This window comes from Phyllobates terribilis, unplaced genomic scaffold, assembly GCF_046119375.1.
Source record: "Phyllobates terribilis strain yellow unplaced genomic scaffold, ASM4611937v1 Scaffold_1__5_contigs__length_1240528914, whole genome shotgun sequence".
NCBI classification, from domain to species: Eukaryota; Metazoa; Chordata; class Amphibia; order Anura; family Dendrobatidae; genus Phyllobates; species Phyllobates terribilis.
This window is the reverse complement of record NW_027362761.1, coordinates 205,657,468-205,669,480: the sequence shown is the minus strand read 5'-3', so window position 1 is coordinate 205,669,480 and position 12,013 is coordinate 205,657,468. Positions and strand designations below refer to the sequence as shown.

General features: G+C 39.9%; 1 protein-coding gene across 1 annotated transcript in view; it reads left to right on the top strand.

Annotated features, from left to right (window-relative positions):
• The window catches only part of LOC141166323 (G-protein coupled receptor 54-like), a 384,390-nt gene that overhangs the window by 158,697 nt on the left and 213,680 nt on the right, over positions 1 to 12,013 (top strand). The window lies entirely within an intron of this gene.

Here is a 12,013-nt window from a genome sequence, read left to right as displayed (position 1 = left end):
CATGCAGAAATAAAATATTTTTAATTTGCAACCTGGTGCAGGTTAGTATAGATGGACTAATAGAACTAGTCCCACAAACTGCTGCAAGCCGAAGCCGAAATATTTTTTCAGAGCTAGAAGCAGATGAAAATTAATTTGAATTTGCAACCTGGTGGAGGTTAGTATAGTTGGACTAATAGAACAAGTCCCACACACTGCTTCAAGCCGAAGCCCAAATATTTTTTCAGAGCTAGATGCAGATAAAAATTATTTTGAATTTGAAACCTGGTGGAGGTTAGTGTAGATGGACTAATAGAACAAGTCCCACACACTGCTACAAGCCCAAGCCCAAATATTTTTTCACAGCTAGATGCAGATAAAAATTCTTTTGAATTTGCAACCTGGTGGAGGTTAGTATAGATGGACTAATAGAACAAGTCCCACACACTGCTACAAGCCGAAATATTTTTTCAGAGCTAGATGCAGATAAAAATTATTTTTAATTTGCAACCTGGTGGAGTTTAGTATAGATGGACTAATAGAACAAGTCCCACACACTGCTGCAAGCCCAAGCCCAAATATTTTTTCAGAGCTAGATGCAGATAAAAATTATTTTGAATTTGAAACCTGGTTGAGGTTAGTATAGATGGACTAATAGAACAAGTCCCACACACTGCTACAGGCCCAAATATTTTTTCAGAGCTAGATGCAGATAAAAATTATTTTGAATTTGAAACCTGGTGGAGGTTAGTATAGATGGACTAATAGAACAAGTCCCACACACTGCTACAGGCCCAAATATTTTTTCAGAGCTAGATGCAGATAAAAATTATTTTGAATTTGAAACCTGGTGGAGGTTAGTATAGATGGACTAGTAGAACAAGTCCCACACACTGCTACAAGCCCAAGCCCAAATATTTTTTCAGAGCTAGATGCAGATAAAAAATATTTTGAATTTGCAACCTCGTGGAGATTAGTATAGATGGACTAATAGTACAAGTCCCACACACTGCTAGAAGCCCAAATATTTTATCAGAGCTAGATGCGGATAAAAATTATTTTGAATTTGAAACCTGGTGGAGGTTAGTATAGATGGACTAATAGATCAAGTCCCACACACTGCTACAATCCCAAGCCCAAATATTTTTTCAGAGCTAGATGCAGATAAAAAATATTTTGAATTTGCAACCTCGTGGAGGTTAGTATAGATGGACTAATAGTACAAGTCCCACACACTGCTACAAGCCCAAATATTTTTTCAGAGCTAGATGCAGATAAAAATTATTTTGAATTTGAAACCTGGTGGAGGTTAGTATAGATGGACTAATAGAACAAGTCCCACACACTGCTACAAGCCCAAACCCAAATATTTTTTCAGAGCTAGATGCAGATAAAAAATATTTTGAATTTGCCACCTCGTGGAGGTTAGTATAGATGGACTAATAATACAAGTCCCACACACTGCTAGAAGCCCAAATATTTTATCAGAGCTAGATGCGGATAAAAATTATTTTGAATTTGAAACCTGGTGTAGGTTAGTATAGATGGACTAATAGAACAAGTCCCACACACTGCTACAAGCCCAAGCCCAAATATTTTTTCAGAGCTAGATGCAGATAAAAGTTATATTGAATTTGCAGCCTGGTGGAGGTTAGTATAGATGGACTAATAGAGCAAGTCCCACACACTGCTACAAGCCCAAGCCCAAATATTTTTTCAGAGCTACATGCAGAAATAAAATATTTTTAATTTGCAACCTGGTGCAGGTTAGTATAGATGGACTAATAGAACTAGTCCCACAAACTGCTGCAAGCCGAAGCCGAAATATTTTTTCAGAGCTAGAAGCAGATGAAAATTAATTTGAATTTGCAACCTGGTGGAGGTTAGTATAGTTGGACTAATAGAACAAGTCCCACACACTGCTTCAAGCCGAAGCCCAAATATTTTTTCAGAGCTAGATGCAGATAAAAATTATTTTGAATTTGAAACCTGGTGGAGGTTAGTGTAGATGGACTAATAGAACAAGTCCCACACACTGCTACAAGCCCAAGCCCAAATATTTTTTCACAGCTAGATGCAGATAAAAATTCTTTTGAATTTGCAACCTGGTGGAGGTTAGTATAGATGGACTAATAGAACAAGTCCCACACACTGCTACAAGCCCAAATATTTTTTCAGAGCTAGATGCAGATAAAAATTATTTTTAATTTGCAACCTGGTGGAGTTTAGTATAGATGGACTAATAGAACAAGTCCCACACACTGCTGCAAGCCCAAGCCCAAATATTTTTTCAGAGCTAGATGCAGATAAAAATTATTTTGAATTTGAAACCTGGTGGAGGTTAGTATAGATGGACTAATAGAACAAGTCCCACACACTGCTACAGGCCCAAATATTTTTTCAGAGCTAGATGCAGATAAAAATTATTTTGAATTTGAAACCTGGTGGAGGTTAGTATAGATGGACTAATAGAACAAGTCCCACACACTGCTACAGGCCCAAATATTTTTTCAGAGCTAGATGCAGATAAAAATTATTTTGAATTTGAAACCTGGTGGAGGTTAGTATAGATGGACTAATAGAACAAGTCCCACACACTGCTACAAGCCCAAGCCCAAATATTTTTTCAGAGCTAGATGCAGATAAAAAATATTTTGAATTTGCAACCTCGTGGAGGTTAGTATAGATGGACTAATAGTACAAGTCCCACACACTGCTAGAAGCCCAAATATTTTATCAGAGCTAGATGCGGATAAAAATTATTTTGAATTTGAAACCTGGTGGAGGTTAGTATAGATGGACTAATAGATCAAGTCCCACACACTGCTACAATCCCAAGCCCAAATATTTTTTCAGAGCTAGATGCAGATAAAAAATATTTTGAATTTGCAACCTCGTGGAGGTTAGTATAGATGGACTAATAGTACAAGTCCCACACACTGCTACAAGCCCAAATATTTTTTCAGAGCTAGATGCAGATAAAAATTATTTTGAATTTGAAACCTGGTGGAGGTTAGTATAGATGGACTAATAGAACAAGTCCCACACACTGCTACAAGCCCAAACCCAAATATTTTTTCAGAGCTAGATGCAGATAAAAATTATTTTAAATTTGCAACCTGGTGGAGGTTAGTATAGATGGACTAATAGAACAAGTCCCACACACTGCTACAAGCCCAAATATTTTTTTCAGAGCTAGATGCAGATAAAAGTTATATTGAATTTGCAGCCTGGTGGAGGTTAGTATAGATGGACTAATAGAACAAGTCCCACACACTGTTACATGCCCAAATATTTTTTCAGAGCTAGATGCAGATAAAAATTATTTTTAATTTGTAACCTGGTGGATGTTACTATAGATGGACTAATAGAACAAGTCCCACACACTGCTACAAGCCCAAATATTTTTTCAGAGCTAGATGCCGATAAAAAATTATTTTGAATTTGAAACCTGGTGGATGTTAGTATAGATGGACTAATAGAACAAGTCCCACACACTGCTACAAGCCCAAACCCAAATATTTTTTCAGAGCTAGATGCAGATAAAAATTCTTTTTAATTTGCAACCTGGTGGAGGTTAGTATAGATGGACTAATAGAACAAGTCCCACACACTGCTACTGTTAGAACCTTGCTCTTAGGTTTTTTTTCCTTTGCTGGTCACATGACCTTGTTGGCCTATTTATTCCTGCTCTGCCCTTCTGGCTTTGCTGGACTTCATTGTATATCTACTTTCTAGCTAGCCTGTGCTCTGTGTCTTGCTCTGTTAGTTTGCTTGGTCTACTGACCTCTATGTTCTATATATTTTGTTTGTTCGTCTGTCTGCTACTATTTCTGTTAGGAGGTGTCCCATATTCCTCCCAGTCCTTAGTACTTGTAGGGATTCCTTCCCCACATCTATAGGTCTCCGTACAGACTAGCTTAGGACTTTAGCAGGTCTGATCGCAGGATCAGGTCCCCTGTTACATCGTAGGGATTAAGCTGAGTTCTATCGTAGGGATAGATCTCCTCTCTTTCCTTAGCTCTGGTAGCAGAACATAACAGTAAGTGCTGCCAGCAAATTCTCTAAGGAAAGATTTTTCTGTTCCATCATGGTGTCGGTTCAGGATTTGGTTCATCGCCTGCATGGACTCTCTCTGGAGGTGGCCGAGCTCCGTCAGCACGTGAGTAACTGTCCTGGAGCACATTTCTTGGAGCCTAAGGTATGTTTGCCGGATTTATTTTTTGGTGAACACCGAGAATTTTTTTCATTCAAAAATGCTTGCTTATTGTATTTTCGTTTAAGACCTAAGTCCTCTGGGGATGAATCCCAGCGCGTAGGGTTCATAATGTCACTTTTGCGCAAAGAGCCTCAGGAGTGGGCCTTTTCTTTGCAACCTAGTGATACATGCTTCAGATCAGTGGATAGTTTTTTTCTGCTTTGGGACTATTATATGATGATCCTGACCGTGTCGCATCAGCTGAGACTGAGTTGAGACGTTTAAAACAGGGATCAGGTAATGTGGAAAAATATTGTACTCATTTCTGTCGTTGGTCTACTCAAACAGGGTGGAACGATTCTGCTCTGAAAAGTCTATTTCTTGCTGGGCTCAGTGAAAGGGTTAAAGACTTGCTAATTGCTTATCCTACACCTGAAGATTTGCAACAGGCTATGCAATTAGCTATACGGGTGGATAGGAGACTGCGTGCAAGGGTTAATGAGAGCAAATCCTCTGCTATGTCAGTTTCTGGTTATGAGAATGTGTGTACTAACAGTGGTGAACCGATGGAGATTGGATCGGTGGCACCTCGCTCTCAAGACAAAGACCGTCGATTTTCTGAAGGCTTGTGTTTCTATTGCGGAAAATCTGGTCATTTGATTAAAGGCTGTGAGCTTCGTATGAAGAAAGAAAAAAAAATGGTCAGTCACGCCCGTATTGCCTGTTTAAATTCCAAGGGTATATTTTTAGCTGCTTCCACGATTGCTCAGAAAAAATTAATGGAATTTCGGGTGTTTGTTGATTGCGGGTCTACTCTGAATGTAATTGATGGGGGATTCGTGGAAAGACTCAATTTAGAACCTGAACCTTTATCATCCCCCATTGCTGTGGTTTCTGTGGATGGTTCCCCTTTGAAGAATATTACTCTCAAGGTCTGTGAATTTCCTCTCACTATTAATGGTGTTCACCATGAGAAATTGGATTTGGTAGTGTTGAATAACTTGCCTTCTCCAGTAATATTGGGATTGCCCTGGTTAAAATTTCACAATCCTGTACTGGATTGGTCTACCAGTGAAATTAAATCCTGGAGCCATAAATGTTATGAAAAGTGTTGTAACGGGCGTATTGCAGCTTTGGATAGGGGAGAATTGCCTGTTCCTATTCAGGATTTTTGGAGAGTTTTTTCTGAGAAGGAATCGCAGGTTTTGCCTCCCCATAGAGACTATGATTGTTCTATTGAATTTGTCCCTGGAGCGACTCTTCCTAAAAGTCGTTTATTTAACCTTACTATTCCTGAGAGGAAGGCTTTGGAGGAATACATACAGACAAGTTTGGCCGCCGGTCACATTAGGCCCTCTAAGTCTCCTGTGGCGGTTGGATTTTTTTTTGTAAAAAAAAAGGACGGCGGTTTACGTCCTTGTCTGGATTTTCGTGAGATTAACAAAATTACTGTACGCAATCCTTACCCACTGCCATTGATTCCTGATCTGTTTAACCAGTTAATGGGGGCCAAGTGGTTCTCTAAAATTGACCTTAAGGGGGCATACAATCTGTTGCGCATGAAGGAGGGTGACGAATGGAAGACTGCTTTTAACACTCCTATGGGTCATTTTGAGAATCTGGTTATGCCTTTTGGTCTTACTAATGCTCCTGCATTTTTTCAGAATCTGATTAATGACATCCTTAGACCTTTGATCGGCAAAAATGTGGTTGTGTATTTGGATGACATTTTGATTTATTCGCCGGATCTGGAGTCTCATTGGCGGAGCGTGCGTGAGGTATTACAGTTATTAATGGACAATTCGCTTTTTGCTAAGCTGGAGAAATGTGAGTTCGCTGTACAGAGAATTAGTTTTTTGGGCTACATTATCTCCAGCAAAGGTTTTGAGATGGATCCGGTTAAGGTTCAGGCTGTGCAGGAATGGCCTAGGCCTATTGGTTTGAAATCGATACAGAGGTTTTTGGGTTTCGCCAATTACTACAGAAAATTCATAAAAATTTTTTCTAGTATTGTCAAACCTCTGACCGATCTCACCAGGAAAGGTGCTGATGCGATTCAGTGGTCTTCTGAGGCCATTGAAGCTTTTGTGTATCTCAAGGAGAGGTTCACCTCTGCTCCCATCCTTATGCAGCCTGATGTGACTAAGCCGTTTTTGGTTGAGGTTGATGCTTCCTCTGTGGGGGTTGGCGCAGTATTGTCTCAGGATAACGGGGATGGATTACATCCCTGTGCCTTTTTTTCAAAAAATTTTTCGGAGACTGAACTGAATTACGATATTGGTAATCGGGAATTATTGGCTATAAAACTCGCATTTGAACACTGGCGCCACTTCTTGGAAGGTGCGGAATTTCCCGTTCAGGTTCTTACGGATCATAAAAATCTGATATATCTTGATGCTGCCAAGCGCCTGAATGCCCGTCAGGCTAGGTGGGCACTGTTTTTCTCGCGGTTTAATTTCTCCGTTACTTACATCCCTGGTACTAAGAATGTTAAGGCGGATGCCTTGTCTCGCAGTTTTTCTCCCATAGTCGGTGCTGAGAAAGAGGAGAACATTTTACAAGAAGGTGTTGTGATAGCTGCTTTGGACTCCGTTTTGGAAAATGAGATTCTTAAAGCACAGGAGAATGCCCCTTCTAACACTCCTCATGGGAGGTTGTTTGTGCCTGGGACATTTATCAGAGATTTGTTTGTTGAGTGTCACGAATCTCGGTTGGCAGGTCATCCTGGAATCTCTGAGACCAAGAGACTGGTGGGTCGCAGTTTTTGGTGGCCTGGATGGCAGAAGGAAGTCATTAAGTGGGTGCGTCAATGTACTATATGTGCTAGATCTAAGTCCTCACATACTCCTGCTGCGGGGTTGCTTTGTCCTTTGGAGGTTCCCAGTGCTCCTTGGACACATTTGGCTATGGACTTTATAACTGACCTTCCCCCCTCTGAGGGTTTTACTGTCATCTGGGTGGTCGTGGACCGTTTTAGCAAGATGTGTCACTTGGTTCCTTTCGTCAAACTGCCCTGCGCTAAAACTCTCGCTAAGGCCTTTGTCAAGGAAATTGTCAGACTTCATGGCGTTCCTACTGACATTGTTTCTGATAGGGGTCCTCAGTTCATGGCTCGTTTTTGGCGTGCCTTTTGTGATAGGTTGGGAGTTCATTTGTCGTTCTCGTCCGGATATCATCCTGAATCTAATGGCCAGACAGAAAGGAAAAACCAGGATGTTGAGCAGTTCTTGCGTTGTTTTGTGGCAGACAATCAAGAGGGGTGGTCTGAGTTTCTGCCACTTGCTGAATTTGCTCTGAACAATCATACATCTTCTTCTGCTGGTTGTTCGCCTTTTTTTTGTTGTTCTGGGAGACATCCGTCGTTTGGGTCGTTCTCCAAGTTGGGATCTGCCGTGCCTGAGGAGGAGAATTTTTCCGGTGATTTGGAGAGAGTTTGGACGGATGTGCGTGGTAATCTTCAGGAGGCCAACAGAAAATCTAAAGACTACTTTGATAGGAAACGACAGGAGGTTTTGTTCGCTGTTGGTGACATGGTTTGGTTGTCCTCTAGGAATCTGCGGTTGAGGATTCCTTCTAAGAAATTGGGTCCCAAGTTTGTAGGGCCCTTTAAGGTGCTTCAGGTTGTCAACCAATCTGCTGTTAGGTTGGAGGTTCCTACCTCCTGGAAAATGAATCCGGTATTTCATGTCTCACTGTTGAAAAAAGCTGTTGTATCGGATTGTGACGCCTCTGCCTCTGTTCCTCCGGTGGTGGAGGACGGGGAATATGAAATTTCTCGCATCCTTAACTCTAGACGGTATAGAGGTAGTTTGCAGTATCTTGTGGCCTGGAAAGGTTTCGGTCCCGAGGATAACTCTTGGGTGAGGTCGGATGATGTTTCCGCGTCCAGACTTATCAGAGCGTTTCACAGGAGATTTCCTGATAAGCCTGGTCCTAGGGGATCCGGAGGATCCTCTTAGAAGGGGGGGTACTGTTAGAACCTTGCTCTTAGGTTTTTTTTCCTTTGCTGGTCACATGACCTTGCTGGCCTATTTAATCCTGCTCCGCCCTTCTGGCTTTGCTGGACTTCATTGTATATCTACTTTCTAGCTAGCCTGTGCTCTGTGTCTTGCTCTGTTAGTTTGCTTGGTCTACTGACCTCTATGTTCTATATATTTTGTTTGTTCGTCTGTCTGCTACTATTTCTGTTAGGAGGTGTCCCATATTCCTCCCAGTCCTTAGTACTTGTAGGGATTCCTTCCCCACATCTATAGGTCTCCGTACAGACTAGCTTAGGACTTTAGCAGGTCTGATCGCAGGATCAGGTCCCCTGTTACATCGTAGGGATTAAGCTGAGTTCTATCGTAGGGATAGATCTCCTCTCTTTCCTTAGCTCTGGTAGCAGAACATAACAGCTACAAGCCCAAGCCCAAATATTTTTTCAGAGCTAGATGTAGATAAAAATTATTTTGAATTTGTAACCTGGTGGAGGTTAGTATAGATGGACTAATAGAACAAGTCCCACACACTGCTACAAGCCCAAGCCCAAATAGTTTTTCAGAGCTAGATGCAGATAAAAATTATTTTGAATTTGCAACCTTGTGGAGGTTAGTATAGATGGACTAATAGAACAAGTCCCACACACTGCTACAATCCTAAGCCCAAATATTTTTTCAGAGCTAGATGCAGATACAAATTATTTAGAATTTGCAACCTGGTGAATGTTAGTATAGATGGACTAATAGAACAAGTCACACACTGCTACAAGCCCAAATATTTTTTCAGAGCTAGATGCAGATAAAAATTCTTTTGAATTTGCAACCTGGTGGAGGTTAGTATAGATGGACTAATAGAACAAGTCCCACACACTGCTACAAGCCCAAGCCCAAATATTTTTTCAGAGCTAGATGCAGATAAAAATTATTTTGAATTTGCAACCTTGTGGAGGTTAGTATAGATGGACTAATAGAACAAGTCCCACACACTGCTACAATCCTAAGCCCAAATATTTTTTCAGAGCTAGATGCAGATACAAATTATTTAGAATTTGCAACCTGGTGAATGTTAGTATAGATGGACTAATAGAACAAGTCACACACTGCTACAAGCCCAAATATTTTTTCAGAGCTAGATGCAGATAAAAATTCTTTTGAATTTGCAACCTGGTGGAGGTTAGTATAGATGGACTAATAGAACAAGTCCCACACACTGCTACAAGCCCAAGCCCAAATATTTTTTCAGAGCTAGATGCAGATAAAAATTCTTTTTGAATTTGTAACCTGGTGGAGGTTAGTATAGATGGACTAATAGAACAAGTCCCACACACTGCTACAAGCCCAAGCCCAAATAGTTTTTCAGAGCTAGATGCAGATAAAAATTATTTTGAATTTGCAACCTTGTGGAGGTTAGTATAGATGGACTAATAGAACAAGTCCCACACACTGCTACAATCCTAAGCCCAAATATTTTTTCAGAGCTAGATGCAGATACAAATTATTTAGAATTTGCAACCTGGTGAATGTTAGTATAGATGGACTAATAGAACAAGTCACACACTGCTACAAGCCCAAATATTTTTTCAGAGCTAGATGCAGATAAAAATTCTTTTGAATTTGCAACCTGGTGAAGGTTAGTATAGATGGACTAATAGAACAAGTCCCACACACTGCTACAAGCCCAAGCCCAAATATTTTTTCAGAGCTAGATGCAGATAAAAATTATTTTGAATTTGCAACCTTGTGGAGGTTAGTATAGATGGACTAATAGAACAAGTCCCACACACTGCTACAATCCTAAGCCCAAATATTTTTTCAGAGCTAGATGCAGATACAAATTATTTAGAATTTGCAACCTGGTGAATGTTAGTATAGATGGACTAATAGAACAAGTCACACACTGCTACAAGCCCAAATATTTTTTCAGAGCTAGATGCAGATAAAAATTATTTTGAATTTGCAACCTGGTGGAGGTTAGTATAGATGGACTAATAGAACAAGTCCCACACACTGCTACAAGCCCAAGCCCAAATATTTTTTCAGAGCTAGATGCAGATAAAAATTCTTTTTAATTTGCAACCTGGTGGAGGTTAGTATAGATGGACTAATAGAACAAGTCCCACACACTGCTACAAGCCCAAGCCCAAATATTTTTTCAGAGCTAGATGTAGATAAAAATTATTTTGAATTTGTAACCTGGTGGAGGTTAGTATAGATGGACTAATAGAACAAGTCCCACACACTGCTACAAGCCCAAGCCCAAATATTTTTTCAGAGCTAGATGCAGATAAAAATTATTTTGAATTTGCAACCTTGTGGAGGTTAGTATAGATGGACTAATAGAACAAGTCCCACACACTGCTACAATCCTAAGCCCAAATATTTTTTCAGAGCTAGATGCAGATACAAATTATTTAGAATTTGCAACCTGGTGAATGTTAGTATAGATGGACTAATAGAACAAGTCACACACTGCTACAAGCCCAAATATTTTTTCAGAGCTAGATGCAGATAAAAATTCTTTTGAATTTGCAACCTGGTGGAGGTTAGTATAGATGGACTAATAGAACAAGTCCCACACACTGCTACAAGCCCAAGCCCAAATATTTTTTCAGAGCTAGATGTAGATAAAAATTATTTTGAATTTGTAACCTGGTGGAGGTTAGTATAGATGGACTAATAGAACAAGTCCCACACACTGCTACAAGCCCAAATATTTTTTCAGAGCTAGATGCAGATAAAAATTATTTTGAATTTGCAACCTTGTGGAGGTTAGTATAGATGGACTAATAGAACAAGTCCCACACACTGCTACAATCCTAAGCCCAAATATTTTTTCAGAGCTAGATGCAGATACAAATTATTTAGAATTTGCAACCTGGTGAATGTTAGTATAGATGGACTAATAGAACAAGTCACACACTGCTACAAGCCCAAATATTTTTTCAGAGCTAGATGCAGATAAAAATTCTTTTGAATTTGCAACCTGGTGGAGGTTAGTATAGATGGACTAATAGAACAAGTCCCACACACTGCTACAAGCCCAAGCCCAAATATTTTTTCAGAGCTAGATGCAGATAAAAATTATTTTGAACTTGCAACCTGGTGGAGGTTAGTATAGATGGACTAATAGAACAAGTCCCACACACTGCTACAAGCCCAAATATTTTTTCAGAGCTAGATGCAGATAAAAGTTATATTGAATTTGCAACCTGGTGGAGGTTAGTATAGATGGACTAATAGAACAAGTCCCACACACTGCTACAAGCCCAAATATTTTTTCAGAGCTAGATGACAATAAAATTTATTTTGAATTTGAAACCTGGTGGATGTTAGTATAGATGGACTAATAGAACAAGTCCCACACACTGCTACAAGCCCAAACCCAAATATTTTTTCAGAGCTAGATGCAGATGAAAATTCTTTTTAATTTGCAACCTGGTGGAGGTTAGTATAGATGGACTAATAGAACAAGTCCCACACACTGGTACAAGCCCAAGCCCAAATATTTTTTCAGAGCTAGATGTAGATAAAAATTATTTTGAATTTGTAACCTGGTGGAGGTTAGTATAGATGGACTAATAGAACAAGTCCCACACACTGCTACAAGCCCAAGCCCAAATATTGTTTCAGAGCTAGATGCAGATAAAAATTATTTAGAATTTGCAACCTGGTGAAGTTTAGTATAGATGGACTAATAGAACAAGTCCCACACACTGCTACATGCCCAAATATTTTTTCAGAGCTAGATGCAGATAAAAATTATTTTGAATTTGAAACCTGGTGGAGGTTAGTATAGATGGACTAATAGAACAAGTCCCACACACTGCTACAAGCCCAAACCCAAATATTTTTTCAGAGC